The sequence below is a fragment of the Corvus cornix genome, chromosome 2, assembly GCF_000738735.6.
Source record: "Corvus cornix cornix isolate S_Up_H32 chromosome 2, ASM73873v5, whole genome shotgun sequence".
Lineage (NCBI taxonomy): Eukaryota > Metazoa > Chordata > Aves > Passeriformes > Corvidae > Corvus > Corvus cornix.
The window spans coordinates 67303988-67330410 of NC_046333.1; the positions used below are offsets into that span (position 1 = coordinate 67303988).

The 26423-nt window shown below is 43.1% G+C and overlaps 1 long non-coding RNA gene across 3 annotated transcripts; it reads left to right on the forward strand.

The window, feature by feature from the left end:
• Positions 1–127: 127 nt before the first annotated feature.
• LOC104691377 lies at positions 128–20307 on the forward strand. Of its 3 annotated transcripts, XR_005601619.1 has the most exons (5): positions 128–269; positions 9878–9959; positions 10769–10861; positions 12709–12998; positions 18904–20307. It is a non-coding gene; the product is annotated as an uncharacterized LOC104691377 (long non-coding RNA). The 3 variants fall into 3 exon arrangements; XR_002046261.3 differs by lacking the exon at positions 18904–20307 and having other exon boundaries at positions 128–1253; positions 12709–18421; XR_752142.4 differs by lacking the exon at positions 18904–20307 and having other exon boundaries at positions 12709–18421.
• The last annotated feature ends 6116 nt before the right edge of the window (positions 20308–26423 follow it).

Here is a 26423-nt window from a genome sequence, read left to right on the forward strand (position 1 = left end):
GGCCAGGTGCCACGCGGCGCCCCGCGCCCTCCCGCTGCTCCGGCGGCCGCGCCCGCGGGGCTCTCCCGGGCGGGCCTGGCCGGCCGCGCTCCCGGCCCGGCGTGCGTGTCCCCCGGCAGCCGGCCGCTCTCCCGGCTCGGGGCTGGAGCGCATCCGGAGCCGCCGGTGGCGGTGCCTCGCTGCCGGCTCTAAGGAATTCACCGGGGATCTCCGCTGCCGTGGAAATGTCTGTGCATCCTCCTCCGCCTCCCAGCCCGGTGCCTCACCAGGTACAGCGGCCGCGGGCAGCAGCCCGCTGCTCCGCGGGCAGGAGTCAGCTTCTGGTTATGTTTGTTTCCTCAGAAACTTTTCGTCCTTGCGCGATTTGGGTCCCCGCAGGGGTCAGTCATCCATCCAAACCTAAAGGACACGTTAAATTTAACAGGACCGTGAACATCACAGGAACAGGAGGTGCAAATGCTGTGTCTAGTCACAGGCGACATGCGGCTGCTCGCACGTACAGGTAGTTAACACTGTGCACGGCACTGCATGCACCATCCTTCCTGTCACTCTCCCTGCAGTGGAAGTTCAAAGGTGTAGGAGAGTCAACAAGTGATGGAGAGGTGTTCAGAGTCGTGAGGATTTCACTGTAAAGCCAGTACCAGTTTAGAGTTGTGTGACAAATAATAACAGTACATAAAAACAAAATACCTGGCAATACTCCATCCTGAAAGCTCGATAGGGAAAAAAAGAAAAGTAAACCAACACTGCTTCAGAGGACTGCCCTAATGAGTATAGGAGGAATCAGTTTACCTTTAAGGAAATGGTTATTTACACTATATCTAGAGCTACAAAAACTAGGCCTTTTAAAGATGTTATTGGTGAGGTGGAACCTGGACTCTCTGCCTGTTTTTTAAAGAAATGAAGTCATGGCCTCTAGGCAACAGGTTTGTGCCAGCTTACATGGTATCCTATCTCCTGATTGAAAAGGGCTTCCCATGGAAAAGGAGGCTAAATTCCAGGTATGTGGCAGTAAGCCCTCAACTGACTCTTTTCACAGTTTTGCCTGTAAGATGTCATGATTAACTTCATTTGCACCATTCTTTTCAAATACCGATAAAGGCATACAAGCCAGGAATACACAGGTCCTGTCTCAAAGACATGAGCTGTGATTCATATCAGCAATAATCCTCTCCCCTTCTGGACTCCCAAGTAAAGCACCTGCAGGTCCGGCGAACTGGAACTTGGAAATGCCACAACTGCAAAACCGAAAGGTACACACGTGTATTCAGAACATGAAACTGCAGCTTTAACCTGTGTGTGTTTGTTGTAGTGGTTTCTGCAGGCTGAATTTTTGTCACCTGTGTTCAATACTGAATTCTACCCAAGCACACTTGCTGACTGACAGCAGAGCAATGTCATAGTTTACCCCACAATATTAGTAACAAACATGAGAAAGCACATTCTCATTGTTCTAAGGTTCTTATTTTATGAAAAAACAATCACGGGAAGCTGTTAAAAATAAACTGATAGCAAAGTGTCTTTAACCTTTTCATCTCTGTCCCCACTGTACCTCCCAACCTGCAGTGTCAGAACTGCTGGTAAGTTCAGCAGCTTTATAGCCAGCTTGCATGTTCACTTTGGTATCTCTTGCAGTCAGGCATCCAATTAATCAAAAACCTGAGCAGTTTATCCATCTCAGGCTCAGCCCTTAAAACATTCAGTTCATATTGGAAGACTGCTGTGATTGAAGCCTGCCTAGCACACACATACAGACTCATGGAGACTGGGCCTGGTTTGCACAGCCATTTACACAAATGGCTGCAATTGAAACTGGTGACAATTCCTGAATGGGTAATCATATTTGGAGGTTAGCAATGCATGTCTCATTGACCTCTGCCTAATATTTCTAGAAATAGTCTTGGAGGCATTTTGGACTACCTCCACGTGAAGATTCCCACCCTCAATGTATTTTTTAACTTTGGAGGTTCTTAAGAGCCCTTCGATGTGAGAAGTTTAGCAAGCAGATAGGTGGAATAGAAGTACAAGTGTTTCTCAATTCAGCATCTGAAATCTGCTCCAGAAAGGTGGAAATGTAAAGGTCACATTGGAAAAAAATAATTATTTTAGTGCTTGGAGAAAATACGTAGATAATTTTTTATAGCATTTATGTTTCTAGCATCCCTGTTCCTTCAGAAAGATGGAATGAAGGATGAACCAGTACATAATGCGTTACATTAATACTAAAAATTAAACCCACCAACAAAAAACCCAGTGATGAAAAAGTTATGTAATAACTTAAAAACCCCATTAACTACCAGTGTTTATAAAATAATAAAAAGTTATATGTCTTTTAACAGTTTAGGAATTAATTATAATTCTGGGCTATGGCTGGGCAAGAGAAAGCAAAATAATTCAGTTTTCCAGCTTTCTGTCATTTGAACTTTTATAATGCATTAGAGAGGTAAAAACCCACTGTGGTCTAGTACTGAATGTGAACTTTTGAGCAAATGGTTCCTTTTTTATTACTTATTACAGTGAAAGAGAAGGTAGAGGTAATTCTTGTCTAATAAACCCCACTTCTGTGAATGACTCTCCCAAAATGTTACATGACTTATATGACAGAGCTATCCTCTTCACTCTGCACTTTTTACCATTTGCATTACTGGGGTTTATCCCATCTCCTCTGACCACTCCATGACAGGCTAAGGACTAAGGCATTTTTTCTCCTAGGACTATTCATAGTTTCTATACTTTCTGGATATTGAGACGTGAATACCCACAGTGATGGTAAACACACTAAGGGGCAAGAAGCCTTTCTCTAGCTTCTGTGTAACCCTCACACACCTCTCTGATCCTTCACAGTGATGTTAAATACAATGAACAATAGTAGAAATAAAAACAATAGTTTTGTGAAGGTGTTTAGTGTGTTACCAAATTCATTGACACCACTGGGTGACATAGCAATGTTGGTGACAAAAGCCACCTGCTGTGGTCCCAAGAAAAGGACAACTTGGCCCCCACCCACAGTTCAAATATCAGAGATGCTGATTAAAGGTATTCAAGGAGAGAAGAAAAACAGGATATGTAGCTTATATATGAAGGCCACAACTTGAGGATGTCTTAAAGCAGAGAGACTAAAGCTAACACTGGCATTAAGAGAGAAGTTAAAGGTTAGCTAGAAAACCTTTTTTCCCCCATCTTATGAGACACTATCAATGTTCTCTGGTTTAGATCATGGTATTTAGAAGTTACTGTAATTTCTTGCAAATTTACACATCCCTTTCAGCCAAAGCAGCTTGGAGTAAGGCAGTTCTATGACTAACCAGGAGTATTTTATATGGTAAGAGGCAGGACTTCACGACAGGGCCCTGACTTTACAACACCTCATGACTGCTGGGTGAGGGCAGCTGCCAAGCTCCAGCTCTCTCACCCTGATGTGTGGCTGTCCAGCCACAGAGGATGTCAGAAGCATTTGAGGCCCCATGCCCTGCCTGAGCTTGTGCCTGCAGAGCATCCGGAGTCCTCTTGCTGCCATCCTTTTCCTGATGTCCTCACTTGTGCCAAGAGGGAGAACTCGGCTGAAATACTAACACAGGGAAAAGGCTGCTTGGAGGATCAGAGAATACAGCCCTGAGGGCTTTGAGAAATAAGTCTTTATAAAACCTAAGACCAGAAGAAATTCTTGCACTTCCTTTATGTTTCAACCAGTTATTTCTTTAAATGAACAAACATGCCACTGCTGAGTCTCCTCACGGGTTGATTTTTTTTTGCTTAGAGGGTTTTTTTCCCTCCAACTGAGACACAGGTTTCTTGAGTCAAGAACCCCTTAAGAGCTAATGCAGAACTGACAAATGTGACCACCACAGAGGCAGGGTAATTATACAAAGTAAAATGGGGAAAGCTCAATTAAATATATTTCCTATAAATTGCTTGGAAAATTAAACCTGATGAATTTGTGCACTGGAAAACTACACAGAATAACATATCACATAAGCTGCAAACTCTCTCAGAGCATTTGTCTGAAGACAGAGCATCCTACAGCATTCCCATTTTCCCCATGCAGGGAAATGTGATACACCACCGTGCTCAGCTACCTTGGCCTCTGGAAATTGGGCAGCTGAGGAACAAGGGAGTGGTGGAACTTGCTCCTGCAACAACCCCACCCACTATATCCAAGGGCAGCTTTGGATGAGCAAGGCCAAAGCTTTAGTCCAAACTTATTTTAAGATTAGCCTTTACAGAGTGAAAAAGCTGATGTATCCCAGCATGCTTAAGCACTTTCCCTCACATCCCAACAGGCTGGTAGTAACAAGGCTGGAATTAAAATCCGTATTCCCCCAAAATCCTGGTGTAGTTCTCCAGGCAGAAAGCCATCCTGGTGACTGCTCCCAGCAGACAGTATGTTAGCGATAACAAACAGCAAAAAGAAAAGATCGAGTGTAAGTGTTCGCTCCCTGTTTGCTCTGAGACATTTCAACAGTGCAAAACAATCCTTGATCTGACTCACCTAGCCAGCCAAGACTACCTCTTGGCTAAGGATTCATATGGAAATATGAAGATAGTGTTTCTGAAACCCACACCACTTTTTCCCCCCATAGATCACAGCCTGTAGGGCATATTGCAGGACTGCTTGAAGTTTCTGGCTGCAATAATTGCTGGTCCCATCTCCTTCTCTCTTTTCACTGTGGGAGTCTCCAGCAGATGGACACAATGCAGAGCAGCCCTGCTGCTGGGACTGGACCAGCTTGATGAACTAGTCCCTTTCCTCAGCTCTAATTTTCAGGATGTAAAAAGTAGCATAAACTATTCCCCTAAACTACTGTAACAATAACCAGTGTTTCTAAATCCTTTCAGGGGAAGTTCACCAACCTAAACCTATTCTTTCAGGATACACTGTGAATGGCTAAAAGGATAGTCAACTGACGTATCCTTCAGCCTTATAACCAAAACAAACAACAGGGGCACAAGAGTGTTATTACAGTTTTAATAACAAAAGTTCTTTAAAGAGGAGTATATAAAAATAGTATGTTTTAAATGAATAAAATTAAGTAAGATTCCCTTCTGCAGATTTAATTACTTTGCAAATTTTGGAACGGCACAGCCTACTTATTCCTCAATAGACTGTTTAAAAACATAGCATGAAAAAACTAGCAGGCAGATGTTTGACATTTACATTCTCAAGCAGTTCTGTGATCACTAAGGTAGAGCCTCAGAAACAGGTTGTATAATCCATGTGCAAGCGTGTCTGTGTAGAGACGGAGCGGGTAAAAGAACAATAAGCAAAACCACCCACTGCAATACTTTCACTTGTTTTAAAACTTTGCATTGTTGCCCAGCAGCTTTTGTTGCCTGGCAATGCAAAAAAACACAGGTGTGCAAAAAGAAGTCAGTGTTTAATGCCCAGCTTGTGATTTGGTACTGACATGTTTCATTCTTATTGACCACCCAGCCTCTCACACCTAATTGATTGTTAGCTTAAATGTGATTATTTTCCCTCCTGAAGGCAAGTAGCAAGCCAGCTGTGTGTTTCCCCATGTCTCATTTGCTAGGGAGAGTGCATTCTGAAACCTCTCACAAACAAAATAAAGGCTCATGTTAACAGTGACTTCATGTTCAGTTGTTCAAAGGGCTGCAATAGCACCAGAGGATACAGCGGCAGCTAAAGGAAGGTGCAAATATCCAGCTGAAGCATCACTTATTATCTTTTGGTATCAAACTAGAGATGGAAAACCCCTGATATCCATTCTCTGAGGCTGACAAGTATTTTTCTAAGCAGTATATTTTTCAGTACTGTCTTGGTTTAGCTCTAAGTATCCTCAGTTATGGAGAATTCAACAGTTTCTGTTGGGAGCTTGGGCTGTACCTTGCTGATTTTGCTGTTACGACATTTCTCTTGATTTTTCTAGCCCACATTTTTATTTTCTTAACTTCATGCCACAGCTAATTATAGCTTACAGGGTGCAAGTAGAAAAGGGGATAGGGAAGAAGGAAACCAAGCAGCCCAGGGAGAAGATGGTAAGCAATGCTTTGAGATGCACCCACAAAGCAGCAGAGAGGGCCAGCAAGCAGCACAGAAGTGAAGAAATAGGAAGTGAGGCAGCAGTCATGAAGAAAGTATGCAAGGAAGCAGTTACCCTGCAGGGAAAGAAAAAGCAGGACAACCTTCAAGGGCAGAGATTAATGTAACTTGGGGGAGGCTGCAGTGATAGGATATGGGGAAGAGGAGAGAATTACCAGGAAAAAATGGCCAGTGGATGCAGTAGGCAAAGAATCAAGGAGGAGGCAGAAGAAAACAGTGGGGCTCAGGTAAATGAGCATGAAAAGAGTCTTTATGCTTTTGTACCTATTAAATTGTGCTTTGTGCCTCCTTAAACCAGAAGCAAAATTGCATTGGGTCAGGTCTATTCCATAAAGTTCTGTGGGCATATTTACACTGATCAGATGTGCAAAGGGATATAGTTTGCAACTGAGGCTGAAACAGAGCTGCGCTACCAAAAGCAGTGAATGTTCAGAGTTATGCAGTCAGAACCATACTTTCACCAGCACAGCTTGTGTCATTCAGACAATGATAAGATAAGCCATGCTGGCAAAAGCACAGTTTTGCTGTTGTAAATTGTACTGGGGGTAGATATACCTCTGCTGCAGCGTATAGGGGTGTAACTACACCAGGAGAGCTCTTTGCATGTCAAAACAGCCATGCTCTACTAACAGATTGTCCATAATGGAGACACGATTAAGAGAGGTAAAAAGGAATTCTTCTACTGACATGACTTCCACAACCACAGCAAAAACTGTCAGCACAAGGTTTTTCCTGGCAGAAGAAGATAGCTTTTTAGACCAGAGGGGTGTAAGATACAGACATATTTTAGATAACTTCTGAAGCTTTCATACAGGAAAGTATTTGCTTCTACAAAAAGAAAACTCAGTAATGGCAAAGTGTCTCAATATTAGGGCAATGTGGATAAGAGCATTTAAGTCCTTTTGCCTTTATTTATCATTCAACATTCACTTGTTTCTAAATAAAGAATTCCTGAGAAGAAAGTATTCTCAACAATTTTTTCTGCATTCCTGTCTTCAATTTGGATAACAGATAATATGCCCCATAATCTTCTTCCCTTCTGTGCAATACAAAGAAGGTGAAACTTCTCTTAATGAGCATATAGGGAGGAAAGATTTGGTAGATAGATAAACTTTTTTTTTTTCCCCAATTACTTTGGTGGTCAGAAGGGACTGTGCTCTAACTGAAATGAAACTTGAAAAGGAAAAAAACCCTAAACCGCTATTATCAAGATGAGCGCAAGAGTGCTGTTACCTGAAATGATTCACTGTATGGAAATCTCAACTCTTGAAACAAATGATTTCTAAGAACAGGGCACAGACATCAGCCTTTTCCTCAAAAGAACTCCAAGTAACTAGAAAGGGCAGAAGACATTTAAACTCCTAATTTTCATCTTGCAATCAGTGTTTACAGCAAGGATTAAATCTCTTGGGATTAATGTCTATGAAAATATCCTGAAGTCCTAACAGTCATGCAAAATTTTTCTTGAAATCTCTTGTGAAGAGGTAATAGACTGCTGTGGCGCTCTAAACTCAGCAGAGAAATAATCTTCTGAGCTATACATTTTGATTAAATGGCAACTTCAAATAAGATTTTCTCTAATAATTTCCTGAACAATCTTATGTACTCACTTCACCTTCTGAGCTTGTTTCGTTAGGCTGTTTTCCTCTATGTCCTTTCCCTTGCAGAAGTGGCTGAAGGTAATTCTTAGAGTGCAAATGAGCAGCCTGAATAGTTCAGCAAAATGATTTTTTAAATGGTTAAATGCAAAGAAACAACAACAACAAAAAAAATCCCAAGAGAATTCCTGAGGGTAGAGCCTAACGTCACTAGAATAAGAGTTACACAGCAGACAATCCAGGAGGAGGCTGAGGAGAACACTGCTAAGGTGTCCAGTGGCACAGTGGATTGGAGCACTGTATTCTTACCTCTTGAGGCTTGGATGTAAAGCCTGATTTAAAATACACATAAAAATGAATGTGGTCAATTCACCTTAGAGCCTTCAGAGCAGTGGTCCTCACGTAAAGATGAGGACCTTCTGCTGAAGGACACTAATGCCCTCCCACAATTGCTTATCCCCCTACATACACATACACACATGCTAAATAAGGCTAGAAAGCTGCATGAGAGCTCTGACTGAAAAGTAAGATTGCTTTTGTTTCCTGTTTATTTTTATCTGGTATTTATAGAGTTTTGCTATGGTTATATGCAATAAAGAACTGTGTAGTGAATATTCTCCTATGTGACTTGAGATTCAGAACTGTGGTTTCTGCTGTAAATGGGAGTGATTCACCTCAGAAGAACTGGTCTGTTGTTCTCTAGGCACAGACTTAATCAGTAAACTCCTGCCTGATGTTTTTCTGTTGATCCCTGGTCCACCAGCCAATGGACACAATTCACCACAGTCCATACAATTTTTGGGGGGTAATCTCAAAGACAGATCCACAGATGATGTTCCTGGTCTAGACTCCAGGTTACTGACACAGCAGAAGAGAGGAAATATTCCCTGTGCCAGCTTGAATGCGGTGATTCAGTAGAGCTGGTATCATTAGTCCTGTCCTATGATGAACACCACATTACCCAACCACACTGGAAAAGAATGAGCAGGCTCAGATTTCCTATCTGGAAACTGACAGCTGTTGCAAAACTTGGTACTTGGAAAATACTGCATGTAAATAGGAACTGCAGCAAAATCTTGTGGCAGTAAATTGAGGCTAAATTGGCATAAAAGTGGTGAGTTTTGGAGAGCTAGGACAACAGTGGACTGAAGAGAAAGTAAGATGGGAGTAGTGTATCATAGTTCAGTATCCAAAAGTTTGGTAGCATGGAAATTAATACAGACAGTTCCTGGCATGATTTTGGGCTAGTGCTGACTGCAGAGGACTGCTGTACAGCTGGGGTACTCGTGTGAAAATGTTAGCAGCATATGTAATAAAAACCACTGAACTGGAATTATACAGAAATAAGATATTATTGAAACACAGCTGTACTTCAAACAAAGCGTTGAGGAATTTATAAGACAATGATTTGCCAAAGGGAACAGCATCAACTTATCTCAGCCAGAGAGCCACAACCAGTTCCTGTGGCTGCTCCCCACCACCGAGCACAAACCCCACTTCCCTCCAGCAATGAAATGGGGACCAAAAGCTTTAATTGCGTGGTGTGCTCCACATCAATTCCTCTCCATTGATGTCCTTTCTTCATATGAACTAAAAACACATGTCAAGTGTCTTGCAACTTTTTCATCCTCTTTACCCTTGCTATCACTCTTATCATATGAAAGTTGATCACAAGTGAATTGTAATTATTCAGCTAGCAGCTAAGTGGTGAGAACATCAAAGCACAAGAATGTTTATAGGGTTAATGCATGATTATTTTAGCATCCCAAAGGCTTTGGAATGTCATACCATCCAATTATCCCAGGGCTATGTGAGAAGAGGGAACTTCATGTAATTAGGAGGGGCTAAACTAAGATTCCAGGATCAGTAAAATACATCATGTCACCATTCACACTGCCAGCTGTTTCTCCCCAAACTTTACAGAACATAAAACTACATTTTTTAGACTTTAAAAAGTGAAACAAACATGTAAAATCAGACTGTAGGATTAGTAATTAAATTTCAGTTTTTAAAGAGAAAAATCTTTTCATTTGCCAGACATCATAAATATACATATCAGATCTGCCACTTCTGAATGAGCATGAGATCCATTAAGTCATATGCTCTATTTCTGCTAGGAACCAATACTTCACCCATATTCAATAAATTTTAAAAAAAGGGTGGGTTTTTTTTCTAATTAGGATGCCTGTAGTCAGCTGTTTGATTCTGTATTTTCTAGGCACCTACACAGCCTGATTTCCAGAGATGTTGAGCACATTCATTGCTTCTGTGGCTGCTGAGCAACCCTGAAACTTAAGCATGTGAGTACGAATTAGATGCCAAACTAGTAATCCCATTTTAAGAATTAATAGCATGATGAATATAACCAGTTCTGCAATCTCTGACGAAAATAGGATGAAAATGAATGGAAATATTTTCCTGCATCTTGGGATTAGTTTAAAAGTGAAACTTGGTGAGAAATATTCATTTAGAAGCCTCTACAGTTTGAAAAATTTGCTGCAGCATGTTGAAGTACTTGGAAAACTAGCACTAAGAAAACAAGTTAGATTCTTCCCAATGACTTCTAAACAGTTGAGGAAAGTGCAGGAGGCCACTGTGATTAAAGGGAGATAGGAAGATTGCTGTGAACACAAAAGAAAAGGCTTTCAGGAATACAAGTAATATAATGAAGAAATAGGTTGAACTTTAAAGAAGATTGACATAAGTAAAGAGGTGTTTATGTAATGTTTAGGATAATTTGAAAAATTATTTTAGTAAGGTCTTCTTTGATTATCAAGCACCAATAATGATTTGCACACAGAATGAAAAAATAATCTTCTAAAGAGATATTCTGCTATAGCCTGTATGCATGAAAAATTAGAGGATGGAGTCAGCCATCTAAGAACAGAATACAGCTTCCTGGTACAGTGGGAAGGGGTTAGTGTGCAGATAACAGCAAAGAGAGCTGTTAATAATCCTGTGTAACAGACATCCCCTTGTAAATGTGACCTGCAAACACCTTTAAACAGTCCAGTAATAATAGATGTTTGCCAAATACTTCTGAATATCACAAGGCTCCATGAGTTATTAAATAAAGCAGTGAATAGCCGTGCGCTTCGTGTCTTTGCAGGATTCTGGCAAGCTGCTCTTGGTGACGATGCTGCATGCTCTCTGCTGGCTGTGCCTCATCCTCATCCTTCCTGCAGACCTCACAGCACCCACGGTTAGAAAGATAAATGTTGAATTATTACAATGCTCTCCATTCTTTGGGGCCTACTTTTCATTTCAGCCTTTTATTTATCACTTGGCATTCACATTAACTCTCCAAAGCAAAATTCCCGATCCCATTACACGGACACACTGGTCCATTGTAGGAATATACAGAATTATAGTATCATCCACCCAGTGCTTTCTGGGGCATTCTTTGGAAAACCTGTGTCTGACCCGGACAGGACCTGGAGGTAAAATGGTGTAAGGATGAAAAGGCTCAGCTTCAGATTAATAAAATGTACAACATGTACAACTGTTGTGCATCTTACACAGACTGCTGCTTTGGTTGAAAATCATATTTTAGGGGATGAGTTGGAGAAGAGTGAAGATGCAATATAATTACTTTCCTCCCCTACCCAGAACCCTATATCTGCATGTGCATTTCAGTTGCTTTAAAAACAAAACTGAAAATATTCATTAATAAATTCAGATATCAAATTAAGGAGCAGTGTCTCTGGTATCAAAGTTGTTTACATGATCCAGTACAATGAATTACTATTATTTTTTTAATTGGGAGGATTTGAGTTCCAAGTTACTTTGTGTTTCTCATAAAAAACCCCTCAGTGTCTTGCTGGGCATATTCAACAGCAAGAAAATAAAGCAGCGTACCTGACAGATCTAAGTGCTTATAAAACTGTTCCTCAATTATTCAACGTTTGTTACATCCTACAAGACCAGTTTCTGAGGCCTGCTCCAAGAAAAGATAAAGTTACAGAAATGCTGATATACCCAACTGTAAGGAATTCCAAAATTGTGTAATTCACCTACTATCAGTTTTCTGTACAATATTAAGAGATATACAGAAGCACTTAGTAATAAAATAGTAACACTTAAATTACTAGAAACCATCCTGATTTCAGAGAACAAAGGAAGAGATGCTGTTTGTACAACATTTAGTACCTCCTCGTAAGTATAGACTGTCTTGAGGTTTATAACTGGCTAAAAGAGAAATAGCTTTTTTTTCTTCCTTATTGCAAATATTTCTGCCGGGATCTTGACAAGATCTGAAGAAGACCACAGTAATGATATCACGCTGCACAAATATTTTCTTATCTAAGATGCTATTCTACCATAGCCAAGCTTAAGAGTAGAAGATGCTAACCTTGAATAAACTTCTGCTGCTTTGTGTGTACTAATAAGGTGCTGCAGAGCTCTCCATGCAGTGATACTCATATGTAACACTTTTGCAACAGCTCTGGCTGTCTAATTTCATGTCATGTTCTTCACCAAGAATCTTAACTCACTTTATAGTAAAACAGACAGTTTTGGGAGCACCATTGCACAGCTGAAGGAACTGGGGTGGTGAGAGGGCAGCTAACCAGCAAGATGTAGAAAGGCCAGGAAGAGGAGCCCCCTCTCCTAGCTCTGGGCCTGCTTATACCAAAAGTGTGCACTTAAGTGCATGAAACAGAGTAGGCTTCCATTAAAGAAGGAAGAGAAGTGTGAGCTGTATAACCATGTTTAAAGAAACATGTTTAGAAATTGCAGAAATCACATCACTGACTGGTACACTTCTACAGCTTCTGAATGCAAACCAGCCTGTAGCTGGACCTCTGCTCTACACACACTGATAATAAAAAAAGAATCTGCTGGTCCTTGACAACTCAGGAACAGACACAAAAATAAATATTGGGAATGATGGATTGGTGCTTCTTGGAAGGCAAGCTGTGGGTTGAATAATACAGAGGGAAAAAAAGAGAGAACACAGAGCAGGAGGTAAAAGAAGGAAAGGTTATGGGAAGGGATTTTGCCTTGTCCAGTGCTTTTTTTGTGAGGTTCACTCCTGACCTTAACTTCTAGGGTGAAAAGGCCTTGTGACACAGCAGAGCTGGTGTGCGTTTGTCACATGGAGAAATAATTTGAGGAGAGTGTACAGGTGTTTCCTGTGTTGCAGAAATCATCTCTACAGAGACTCTTGTTTGTGATTACCCAAGACTTCAAAGAAAATACCAAGATGGATGTGTAAAAGGTCCTGCCAATACCAGGATCCACCATCTATTTCCTAGTTACTAAACCAGACACAGACACAGCTCCCAGGAATGCCTAGGAGGAAGCTCCATCAACAGCAGCTCTTCAAAACAGCCCTACATGTAAGGATGATTCTTCCTTTACCATTCCCTGCTGGGTAGCATCCCTAGTGAACATTTCTAGAGTTGGGCCCTACATTTTTGTAATACATTTCTCTCAATAACCTGATTTTTCTTAAATTGTTCTGCTGCTGACCAGCTGTACTGGAAGGGTCTTACTCTCTAGCAGAATTTTAGTCTTAGCTGGTATGCTTCAAACCCAGTCCCCCTCACTCCAGCAGGATGCTACTATTTGTTTGCATCAGCTCCTGTGTCAGGAAGCATCTCCTGCAAAATAACATCTATGATTTCTTCTAAATTTTATTATTTTGGCTTTGCGGCACTCAGTTCTGATTTTTCAGAGCAAGCTGTACACAATGAGACCGTGCTTTTCAGAGGTGCTGAATAACCCATTCTGACCTGAAACTCTTTGCTACACATCAAAAAATGGGATGCTGAGAACTACTGAGAAATCTGTGGTTGGAAAACGGGGAATCAGATAGGAAGCTGGTGTGCTTTGCGAATTCCATATCCATGTCTTCCCTCCTCAGACCTTCAGTGCAGAACAGGCACTGCCAGGTGGCTGCAGAGGAGCTGATGTGTCAGGCAGGCGCTCTAACTGTGCCCTGGGCTTGGGTGGGAGGACCCGTGCACAGACCTGTGACCTAAAGCACAGCCCTTTTGCAGGAGAGAAAAGAGTACACCCTTGGGCAATGAAACCTAATTTCACTCCAAGGAGTGTTAGTTAATAGGAACTCAGAGAAAGCAGGATTATACCACAGTGACTGTTTCCAATGAAGTACGAAATGTCTGCATCTGTCATGGTCCAGTCACTGCAGAGCCTCTCCCGTGGGTGTTGGCTGACTTACAGTGAATTAAGATAAGGGGAGCTGGGTGGGTAATTAAGGCTTTTATATGCATGTTTTGAAACAGGATCCAGTAAATTCACAGCTAAAATTTTGAAAAAAACAGAGTAGCTTACGCATTTTAAGTCCATTGTGTTCTTACTTACAAGATGCAAATCTTCTGAGCTCTTGCTGTAGCATCTCGCTGGAAAAGGGGCTATACATCGTGAAATATCTTACTTTTGTTGTTTGTGACACTACAGAAACCAGGGAAATACGTTTAATGAACATTCTTCTTGTTCAAAACATTTCAGTAGCTCAGCTCTGATATTGTTTCAAAACTGTTTTCTCAAGGCCCTCCAGCACATGGCGTTACGAAAAAAAGTTGTCAGACTGGTTTTAACACATCTTTTCAATACTGATAAGCAAAAGTTCACTGAAATAATTCCCAATAAGATACATATGGGGATATACCTTTCTTAAGGTTTTCTTGTTGCATTCAAACTTTAGGGAGACCTGTTGCATTCCAAGCTTAAGTAGCCTCTTTCAAAGTTATTGAAAAAGTACAAGGATGTGTCAGATGCTGTGCTGAGGAGAGTCTATGTCACATCCTGTTAACCGTGTCTGCTTTTAAACCTGTTTCGTAACTGCAGTGAGTGGCTGACAGTCTTCAGCTGCAAACAGCTTTGAAACTACATGAGCGGAGTTCCAAAAGAAAACACTGCTGTATTTTGGTTGCTAGAGGTAAAACACTCGATAAATAGCTAGTTTTTCTTAATTAAGTAAACGATTTAATCTTGAGGCTGCTTTGCTTAACAATGCCATCATTAAAATGGTAATGGACTTTGAGGTCCTTATTCAGCTGGGTATGGCATCCTACCTTTGCTGCTATTGTTTCATCCTGTTTACACAGAAGTTTCTGCAATTCAGTCTGGTAAGACCAAGATACTAACCAAGGAACTAAAGCTCAAAAATAGCATGTGGCTAAATCTTCGAGTCTATCTTAACAGGGTCCAAACTATCCTCCTCTTGAAGACACACAGGCAGTTTAGTAGGATGCAAAATGTTTCCTCTGCTAGGTAGAAGCAAGATGAGCTAATATATTTTTTTTAAATTATACTATCTATTTTGGAAATAGATAATTTTAAAAAGCCAGGACATGCTAAAATTACTCAGAAAATAAGAATTTACTAAACCATGCACGTTAGCTTGCTAACATGATTTGGTAAAAATTATTACATCTTTTTTTCCCTTTCTAATAACCATGGGACTCAGCTGAAAAGCTAGAAAAAGCCCTATTCAAGTAGTGGGGTTTTTCCCCCTCCTGATTTTCCAGCGTACAAGTTAAAGCAAAAACAAAGCAAAAATACTTTGGCAGATGGGCTCAGCTATCAAACCTGGAACTTTCCCATGCTTCTTTTCCCACACTTGTGCGTTAACCACTAGCCTCTCACTGCAGACTAAGCTCATGCCCAAATCTTGGCAATAGAGCTCTAGTCTGAGATGCTGTTCAAAGCAGCCACAGGTCAAGGTCAAATTCTCTGTTATACCTAAGCTGTGCTTCATGCTTTGTCACATTATCTGGTCCTTCTGGGGACCTCTAAGACATCCCTGCAGATTCAGAGTGGCATCAAGGTCCCTGTCATTTACCCTTGAATAAAAAGCCCTTTGCCAGAGCCAAGAAAAACTAGAAAGCAGCAACTTTCTGGCCACACCTCCTTCCTCACATCATCCCTACAGAAAGGGGCGGGGGAAATAGATAGGAAACACCATGCTCCTGCACCGAGCACAGGAGAATTTTCACGTGACTGTTTCTGTAAGGCTGAGCGTGCCCTTTGCTTGCCCAGAGGGGCATAAACAGGGCCCCAGACTAACATCAAAACCAGACCCTCCCTGCCAGTAAGGGAAGGAATGGTTGGTAGCACATGTGCTTCTTCTGTAATGTTTAATTTTCCCAGCTCACTGGGTTGCCTCAACATACAGGGAAAATATGCTGGGTAATAGGTGGGACCATCAAAACTTTCTGTGGAAGGCCCCAAATAGGAAGTTTGTAACCTGGCATTTTCACGGACAATGATAGAGTCTTGTGACATCCCCCTGTCCCGATCTGCAAGACAGCACAATGGCAGAGGCCCTTGCAAGCAGATGGCAAGAAAGACTGTCCACTGACTGCTCTGCATGGCCAGGAAAGTCGACAAAACCAGGTAATATTGTTCCTCTTAAAAATAAGCATGACATACCTAAGCCATTATAGATCTTAAAACTGTGGATGAAGACTGTCTAAATAGTTTCCATTACTGGAAGCAGTAGGCTACATTCATCTGTAAGGTATCAGCCAGGCCTTCCACTGACTTCTGCTAAAGAAAAGCTTTGTGGTCCATAGCACTTAAACCATTATTGGTTTCTACTTAGTTTTTGTTTTTTAATAAAACAGGAGTAATGGTACAATATATTAGTTATATTTCACTAAGATTTGCTTATATCCACGTATCTTTCATTATTAAATTCATCTTTTAGTAGAAAATGATAGGGGGAATCAACTGGAAAAATTATCTCATGGAAGAAGTAGAAAGAGTAACATTCATTATGCATCCTTGAAGGTCCTTGAATTAAAGGGCACGGATGCTTTTAAACACTGAGTAGCTTTCAGAGGCAAAATAACCTAAAGGGATGTTTATCTACAGCAATACCTCCTTGACAAATAATTCAAAGGGGTAAAAGGAATAGCTGCACAGTTTGCTCTGGTGACTTTTGTTCCCTTAATGAAATGTACACAGATACCCCCATCCATCGACTGGATGCACCCCTATCTGCTGTGTGGCCTGCACTGACAGTCTGTGTGTCCCCTCACTCCTGATGCATCTGTAAGCTTGGCAGCTCAGTTCTCCTCTGTGAACCCTCAGGCTGGGAGCAGATTCAGTCTCATGTACAGCAACCCATTCTTTCTTTAGAGTACCAGTGTTTTAGAAATGACACAACTCTGGAAGAAAACTAAAGAAGAAATGGATATATCACAGTATCTGTATTCTGTGACTCCTGTCAGTTCTTCATTCCAACTCTGAGAAGTTATTTCCCACTCTTGTGAATGAAAGTGTTTCTCTATTAGAGGAAGATAGATGATAAGAACTGGAAGGAATAGGGAGAAATTATGCATAACGGGGCCTCAAGTTAAAGTTTTTTGCTTGTTATTTTAGTTTGCGTTCCACTTTGAAAATAGTTTGTGGATTTCCTCTAGGAGCAGGGTTGATGGGTTCTCTGTTAATCTAAGTAACAATATTGAAAATTGTTAGTCTAAAGTAACAATGCTAAGAAGATAGATGCAAACTTAAGGTGTTGAGTCAGCCTTCACCTTCTTTCACACGCCTTAACTTTCAAAAATTCAGGCCATCAAACAAAAATTTTTTTCCATTGAAAAGGGCTACTGCAGAGTTGTGGGTGAGCTCTGTACCTCATGCTACATCACTAAGGCAGTTTACTTCTATCTCTGTTTACTTAGCAGTTTACAATACATAGGTGATAAATTCTGAGAGTTTTATTGCATGAGAAAATGTAAAAGTCTTGTACTTAACTAACACAGTTTGTTGGGATATTTTTTAAACATTTCCTGACCCGACTGCAAGAGTTATCCAGCCTGCAGAGTTCCAGCTTCCTCCTCCTCCTCCATTTAGCAAGGCTCACCTATGCTATTTACTGCATCATTGCATCCACGCCAACTTGGTTACTGCGGCAACTAAGTTTTTCTTCTCAAAGGGTCACAGGGAAACACATCCTTCAGGATCCCCTAGTAACCGTCAGCCGGCAGGACTGGGGAACATCAACACTGAAATGCCTGCTTTCCATCGCTAAGGCAGCGCCGCCTGCGCCTGCAACAAGGGGGGCAGAGTCTAGTTACATTCCTGACCCACTTTCACATCCCTCCCTCCTCCTCCTCCCTCTCCTCCTCCCTCCCCGAGCGCAGCAGCAACCAGCAGGGCAGCAGAGCCTCCATTTAGCAAGCCTCGCACACCCGCAGCCCCCGAGCTGTCTCCTAGCAGGCAGAGAGGCGCAGGTTTCCCCAGCAGCATGCGGGGAACGGGAGGGGGGACCGCGGACCTCCGGGAAAGGAGGGCTTCCCTCTCGCCACCCTGGCAGTGCAGCGGTGGTGCTCCTGTCCTTTGTCCAGCCCTTTCGCGACCCGCATCGATGCCTGCACCGCATCAGCTGCAGCGTGAGGCTGTGCCCCTTTCCTGTGCTTCCCAGCCACACTTGGACGAGTATTCAGTTTCCTCTCGCAGCACCCCTTCGCCATCCCGTCGCCCCCGGATCAGCCTGGATGCGCACACCTGACTGTCCCGCTCCCCTTCTCGCCCACCTCCTTTATCTAACCCCGCCATTCCTCTCCCACTCTCAGACTCCTGGGGCTCGTCCCTTTCCCCAGAAAATTGCAACACCTCCCCCGCCTCCCATAGTGGCGGGCAGGTGAGTGAGAGGAGGGCGCTCCGTCTGTCCCTTGGGAGGGACACTCCCTTTCCCTGCGGGCAGCTGAGAGGGATTTCGCCCCACGCCGGGGCAGTCATTGCACCCCACCTCACCTCGCCAGCGGGGCTGCCTGCTTGTCCCCGGCCTTGTGCTATGGGCAGCCGAGGCCTCTCCAGGCCGGGGGAGGGCCCTGATGTTTGGGAAGGGAGTGTAGACAATCCGGGGGCAGGTGCCACCCCGAGGCTACCAGCGTTTGGAATGCGGCTGGGGCTCACCAGGCCCAGGACGGGGGCTGCCAGACGGCTCCCGGGCTCCGCCTTTCCTGGCTCCCTTCAGGGAACAGGGCCGTGCCTGAGGCAAGGACAGAGGAGGGTGGCCCCCAGCACCCCCGGGTCCCTGAGCAGGTGCGGGGTTTGGGAGCTCCCTACACACCGGGACCTGGAAGGGGCAACTCCCCGAGGATGCAGATGTCCGGGCCTGAGGGCATGGCGGTGGGAACACTCCCGGGGTCACAGAGGAGCCCAGCTGCTGGGACACGCACTGGCCCACCACGGTGGCCACGAGATGTGCTAATAGAAACCTTCTATATATATATATTTTTTTTTTTTTTAATGTTTATTTTTTAGTTCTGTTATTGCGAAATACCAGCTGTGACCAGCTCCTTGCTGTGGAGCCCAGCCTGCAGGAGTGCTCTGGTTGGTGCCAAGGAAGTGCTCCTGTCCCACACTATTAGACACCTGCTGGCCTGGAGACATGGGCTGATGCTGGACAGGCAGTTCTTGATGAATAAAAAAAAAAAAAAGAAGTTATTTGCCACCTCCTCCATGGTGAAAAGGAGCCTCAGTTTTAAAATTATGACTTAGATTTCACATATTTCTCTCTCAACCCCTTTCTTGGGGCTCTTTTTTTGGGTGGTGGAGAAGGGAATAAAAAGAGCCATTTAATTTCCAAACACAAGAAGCGTCTGCTTAAAAATTAGTTCACTCTTCTTTGTCCTTGTATAACTTAAACCCACCTGTTTTCAAGTTTGGGCTTGATACATATTTCTGCTCCACTCCTGTAAGCACTTCAGCACATGTTACACATATGCTTACATCTGCAGAGTCTGGGGCCTGAATCTTCAATGTCACGCTAAATGTTTAGTGCTGTACCACATTTACAAACCTGGCTGAGTAATAGATTAATAATGACTCAAAATAACATGACACATAAACAGTATATTATTTCCATCACAGTGGAAACAGTGCTTTTCCAGATATTCTCTCTCTCTATGTAAATGTGCATGTAGCAGGGTCTAGGTACTCAGTATGAAGTGCATTTGTGTTTTTAATTATTAAATTTGAACTAAATGTTCATACTTCTCAATGAACCTAACATTTTACACATAAAAGGGCCACAAAACATATTTATTATTTATCTAAACTTTAAAATAGCATGCACTGTTCTGTATGCTGCAAGTACTAACCTGGTAGTAGTACCTCAAGCATCTTTAAACTTTCCTCAGGTAAGCCATGCACTAGGGAACAGTTACATACCTGCAGGGAGGTTTGTAAGGACACAAGATTGCACACAGATTATTTCACTCCCTGAAAATGCTTTTTAGATTGAGTGATTACAGTGGGCTTCCCTGCATCTGTCAGTGACTGCACGCTGTGAAGTGTGTTTGTCAGTGGCAGATGTTTAAATGGAAATGAGAAAAGGAAAAATAGAAAAAAACCTGTCAGGAACCACTGAGAAAATAATAAATGCAGAATGACAACAGTGATAGATATAAAAACTACTAAACTAATTTTGAGTGCAGTATTTTTCACTGAGATAAACAAATCTTGTGGTTGAAATCATACACACTTCTGAATAAGCAGCAGTAGCTGTGCTGCAAATGCATTTTTCACCTTTTCAGAGCTTTTCAAGAAACTAAAATGCAGTGACTCTTCACAAAACAGTTTGATAGCTTATTATTAAAATAGTAGCAGCCTCATTCCTAATGTCAGAAGACACGATTGAATCAAACTGCTAGGCTGTTTAATGAATGATCGACAATGAGCAGTGTATGCCTTTTTCAATAAAAGATTTTTACTCTTACTAGACTTCCAGAATTCTATCTAAATCACAAACTGCAAGATATTTTCAAGATGACATGTAGAGAAGAATGTTTTGTCTGGATTTGTTGCATAAAATTTTTCTTTGTAGTATTTTTTAGTGAAGACTTATTAATTAAAGAGCTTGCTTGGGGAGCTTTTTTGATAATTCCTAGAGGTAGCAGAGAAAGGGAGGTGAAATTGTGTGATGCCAGTTGGTACAGCCCATAAGCCCAGCTGCACCTGCTCAAATTCACAGGTGCTTTGCAAGGGTATATTTTCTGTACTGCAAGGCAAGTTTTAAGGTTAAATCTTTGCCATACCTGCAGCGGCGAAGATGACAACCAAGTAGTCGTAATCCTGGTCAAGCACTCTCCTGTGGTGAGTCCAGGTTACAGATTGAGTGGTTTGCTACAGAACAGATACTGAAATCTTGTTAGCAAAGTGACAAAGCAGATGCACACGTAGGAGGCTTTGGAAGGCGCAGAAGAGTGTGGCTCTCCTGAGGTGCTGGGATGGCACAAGGGAACACGCAGCCCGAGACAGTTACTTAAGAAGGCATCCACTGCAGCCATAAAAATAGGTGTGCGAGGGAATATCCTGGGAGAGCCTTTCCCAATCAGCAAGGTGTGCCTCGAGGCGCACCATCATGAAGGGTGAGGTGCGGAGGGGCCCTGCTGTAGCGAGAGGCTTGTGGAGGATCCTGAGGACAGCACGGAGCAGGAGGAGCCAGGCTGCAATGGAATTGGCTCTCGTTGTCTCTCTCCACTTCCCTGCAGCTTCCATGCTTCCAGCCACAGGGCAAAGGCCTGAGGGTTGGGGTGAGGGAGCCTGAGAGATGTGGCAGTGTTGGGGGTGTGGAAGAGAGAGGGAGAACAAGGCATAAATAAGCCCAAACAACCCCTTTTTCATACTCATTTTTCAAAACAGACATTAGGGCTTGTCATTCCTGTGCTCAAGGATTTTTTCATGTTTTTTATTTTTAAATCCGGCTGTAACTGCTGCTGATGAAGGTGAGTCCAGCAGCAGCCCCCACTTGACATTACCTGGTTTGCCTTGCAGTGAGGCTGAAGTTGCCTGGCATCACTGCTTTTTTACCTTGGGACAGGTCAGAAACACTAGCTTGAGGTAAAAAAACTGCACCCCTTTGCAAGGCAAAGGCAAGGCCTCACTCTGCCTCAGCCATCTCTCTCAGTAATTGAATTTCAGCAAGTACCTGCCCCTAAGATGAATGTTGTGCAGCATTCCCAGGCACGCCCCACCTCGAATGCCAGCCCAGTCTTCCTCCGGGCCCCAACACAGCATGAACAGCCTTCTCCCTCCTGGAGCAATACATGAGCTACTGATTCATGCCCCTCTCCCATCAGCAAGCAGGGAGATGTCTGCGCCATCTCCAGCACCTGGGTTCGAGTAGTCACCCAGGCAAAGTTCTTGCTTGGAAAGAAGGTCTTTTTCTCTCTCTGCTGGCTCCATTTCCCAAGATTTACATGACCAATTTCTAAACTCTTCTTAATTGTAGAGATAAGGTATTTAAAACATATGTGCTTCCCATAACGCTGTGTGTGCTTCAAGTGCTGTCTGCCTCTTGCCCTGTCTGCGTTCACAGAAGGTACTCGTGCATATGGAAACAATCAGGCTACCCAAATGACAACACACTTGATACTGCTAATTACACGGAATAAACACCACTGGGACTATAACTGGTCTCTAGATCTGAGTCAGTGTTTTGCTGCTGAGCTAAAGAAGAAAGTCTATTATGTGCATTCATATTATAGCCAGTGACGTCCTTGCTGCACATATTGCTGATTTCTCTACATGCTACATGGCGCAGAGCCAAGGAATTGTAGTGCAAACAGGATTTTATAACCAGCGTTATTTAAGGATGGGCAAACTGTGAAGCTCCAAAAGTTAATGATTCTAGCGCACTTTCAATTAATTTTTATTGTCAAGCTGTATTTCAGGGTACTAAAGAGCTCTTGCGATGACAAGCAGGAGTGTGTGGGAACAGGCGGGAATACAGTATGCATTGTTGTTCTCTCTGATTTATAGATCAGTGAATAACCTATCCAGATGACAAGTTACCTTTTTCCTCTCATGTTAAATGAAATTCATCTTTGCGTTGAGCTCCCCTCAGAAAATGCATTTTAGCAATATAAATACAGCGTCAGTCATCATATTTCACAAATGGTACACGTGAGCCCCTGCACAGAAGTAAATATCACCTTTTTTCACTAAGGATATCTGTACTACTTGTGTTGTTAAGACAATTTATCTTACAATAGCTTGATGCAGAAGTCACTGAATGGATTTAAAAGTACTAACTACATTTTAATGACTCATAGAAGGAACTTCTGACAGGATACTTTATTTTGAAACACAAGTATACACTGAAGTCTACATGCCATAAGGTTCAAAGTCTGGATAAAGGCAGGCTGTGCATGTGCAATTACAGTGACAAAGCCTGGCCTTGTATGATGAGCATCAAATTCACCACTTCAGCTCCCTCCCTGTCCCGCTGAAGCCACAGGCCAGAGCTGTGTGTCAGCTACAGAGCAGCATTGGGTAGCAGCTGAGTTTTGCCTGCTTTTCCCCTTGCAGAGGACACAAATTTGGGCCTCTACCCAGGCACTGAGAGATTTAGAGCTTCATGCTATGTTTGAAACTCTCTCAGATTTGACTGAGAATGGGACAGCAGACTTTAAACAGATTATGGGAAAACTGACGGAAGAACAATTTCATAAGTCTTATTTCCTTAGGAAATGTAAGGAAAAAAAACCCACCAGAAAACCAGTCCAAACCAAAACACACACTTTGGAAAGTATAGGTAGAGCTGGGCCACAGTCAGGTGTCCAGCTTTAGCCTGCAGCTGAGGAAGGTGGGCTGCTCTTGTTGGCTCCTTCTCCCCTGCCCCAGGTTACTGCTTCAGCGGCTGTGCTGATACAGCTGTTTGTCTAGCTGCCCTTTAAGCCAGTCCTGTGAAATGATCCACTTAAAAGACATGCATTTCAGGGAGAATGCATGGTGGCGTTTTTTTAACCCAAAGGTCCTTAAAAAAAAAATCTTTGGAGCTTAGCTACACAAACACTTGACTTGGTGTCGTGGGACAGCAGGTGTAAGTCTCTCTGTGGGTTTGTGAGGAATGAGGGGAAGCTACACCAAAGGGCTCTGCTACAGTCCAAACAGTTGTATGTCTGTAACCTGAAGTGTCCCTCTTCTTCTCAAGTCCACCAAGACCATAAAGTGGCCTCAGGCTTGCCTGTGTGGTGCATGCCCACTGGGTGGTCACTCTGTGGCCGGCTGCCATCCTCACCACAGGGTACTGCAGCACTTCCTTTGCACCCCACCAGTTTTGGCAGACCTAGCCTACACTGATCTTTGTCAGTTAAGCTATATCATACCAATCTGAGAATTTAAAAAATGGCAGTGCTATGCCCACACCATTTTAAGTTTTAGCCAGGACTTAATGCATTAGCACTAGGCTCATGTCCATGTGAAAGCTGGCATGTGACAAGCCAGAGGATGAACTTCTGGACACTGTCACCCTGCACTTAGGCCACAGACATTCACGTAGGCTGTGGCAGAAGTTTCTGTCTCCAGCTCTTCCCTGGTGTCAGAGGTTCCTGCTGCTTCAGATCCAGGGAGTAAGCTGTGGGTTGACCACTTCCTGTCATTCAGTGGCAGCTTGTAATGTTGAAATACTAGGCCCCCTCTAACCTACCTCATTCAGCCTGAAAAATTGTGAGAAGCATTCAAGCACGGTTGAGCAGAGCAGACCTGAAGGGATGGTAGCCACAGGCTGGGGCAATGGACTTCTCCAGCAGCACCTCAGCTTGGGAGGATGCACACCTGTAGCCCAGTCCCCGGCGTAGACATTGTTAAGTTATCTTTAGAGGGTTTATTGCAGAGAGAAATGTTGCTTAGGACTAGCATGAAACCACACAGCTCCTCCTTTGGGCTGGCATTGTCCTCCAGCTAGTGTGGGCAGCTATTCAGATCCTCCGTGTCTTTGCTTAAAATGGGTTAACACAACCTTGAGTGTGCTGAGTGGGAGGTAGCTCACCCATCTTTGAAATGCAGGTAAGCTGCTTCAGTGCTGATTGCAAACCAAAACATTTTCATGGGGAAGCTTTCTGCTGAAACCAAAGTGAAACTTTACCCTTGGCTTTCTTATTGCTACCTCTGGAGTCACCACATCCTTCTCTTGCCACCAGCACCTCTCAGTTTAGAAAGTGGCAACAAGTGATGGTGCTAAGCTCCGAGAAGTGGGTCTCTCTGTGTTTTGTGGGGGAAGGGATGAATTTATGGAGGGGTTAAAATTTGCTCTTTGAAAGCAGTGAACACCCAAGGGTCCACCTGGGGAGAATGTTTCTGGCGTGCTGCAATTTTGTGTTGCTTCCCTACATTTCTTGTGGAGACAAGCCCTGAGGAATCTGAAGACTTGGCTTATTGTCCTGATCCTGCAACAGATTCCCTGTCTTGCCCAGCCAAGGGCAAGTCATTTAGGATCACATTTTCAAGCATGGGCTTTAATTTTAGCCCTGTAGCTTGAGATATCCAGAATCTGTCTTACATATGTATTAATCACTTACAGCTCTAGCCAAAATTGACAGAAGCTGCCTGTACACAGAAGTGCACTGAAAGTTAGATGTTACTTGAAAAAACAGGGCCAGGTCTGTCTTACTCAGCTTGCTCATATGTTCACTGGAGGTAGTAACACCTGTCCAGCTGGGGAGATATCAAGATAAATTAATTTTTATAAAGCATGTGCAATAAATAATTTTTCTTTTAGCATTATTTGCAAATGTAATGGAGAAAAGCTCTTGGAGCATTGCTTCTCGTTTGGATGTTTTTATTGGATTCAAACAGCGATAACCTTCTTCATCAGCAAGCTTGGTGCCCATAAAGAATTTGGTTTTGCTTTGAGGGATTAGGGCATGAGATTTTGGTTCCTCTCACTTGTTTATGGCATGAATTTGCTGCACATAAATCACTGCAGGTCAGAACATTGCTGTTCCCTTAGCACAAGGTAAGAGAGCACAGAATCACTCTTTAATGTTGTGCAATTGGACAGGATTTGGCTTGTCCTGATTTTGTGTTTGGAGAAGTCAGGCTGCCCTTTGTGCTTGATGTTTTACCTCTTTTTTGCTCTTGAAGGTCCAGTGGAGAAATCTGACTAGGTGCATTTGCATCACTCACTCACTGCCTGATCTTTGTTTTGCTGAAATTAAAGTACAGCTTCCTAATCTCTGGCTCGCTGTGGGATTTCCCAGTGTTTCACCAGGCTGCAGTCTGATGTACTCTTCAAGCTGGCACTGATGCTGAAAAAAGCAGTTATATTGTCTTTACACCTGGTCCAAAGTGCATGTGGCTGTAAGGTAGACCAGTTCAGTGGAGAAATCTGGCTCAGAAAATGACAGTTTCTGGTTTTTAGTCAGTTTAGTTTTGTGTGGTTTGATTTGATGGTAGAGCTGAGCAGCAAGGGCAGGAGCCGGAGATGCAGAGAGAGGGAGTCAAGGCCCAGTCCTTCGGGTGGCCTTTTCTGGTGGTGTTTGCAGAAACTTATGCAGTCTTACCACCCTCTGTCTCTTCATCTCTCCTGCCACTATCTCTTGGGGGGTGGGTGGGTGGGGTGGTGGTAAGTTAATGTTACTCAGTAGCCAGCAAGCAATGGGGATAAAGACCCATATTGTGCCTTTCTGATCCCAAGGCTATCCCCCTCCCCCCTTCCATTCTTTGGTTTACTCAGTAGAGCTACCCCGATTCACATAAGCTAACAATCTGTTTGAGAAGAAACAATTAGGCCCATAGAAGTTGTTGACATCTTATTTTCATTTTTTTCAATGGCATAATGGGTACTCCAGTCCAGCTTGTCCTTTTGTGTTCTCCATCCCAGGCATTCCTCCCAGATGCAAAGTCCCTGTGAGGTTGGGGACAGAACAGTGGCTCTCCCAAACATTTTGGACCAAGAGACTGCTAGTGACACTTAGCATTTCTCACAGAACATGATGTGGCTGCTGAGCAGGCTATTAATTGAAAACACTGCTCAAACCAGACAAGCTCCCCAGGCC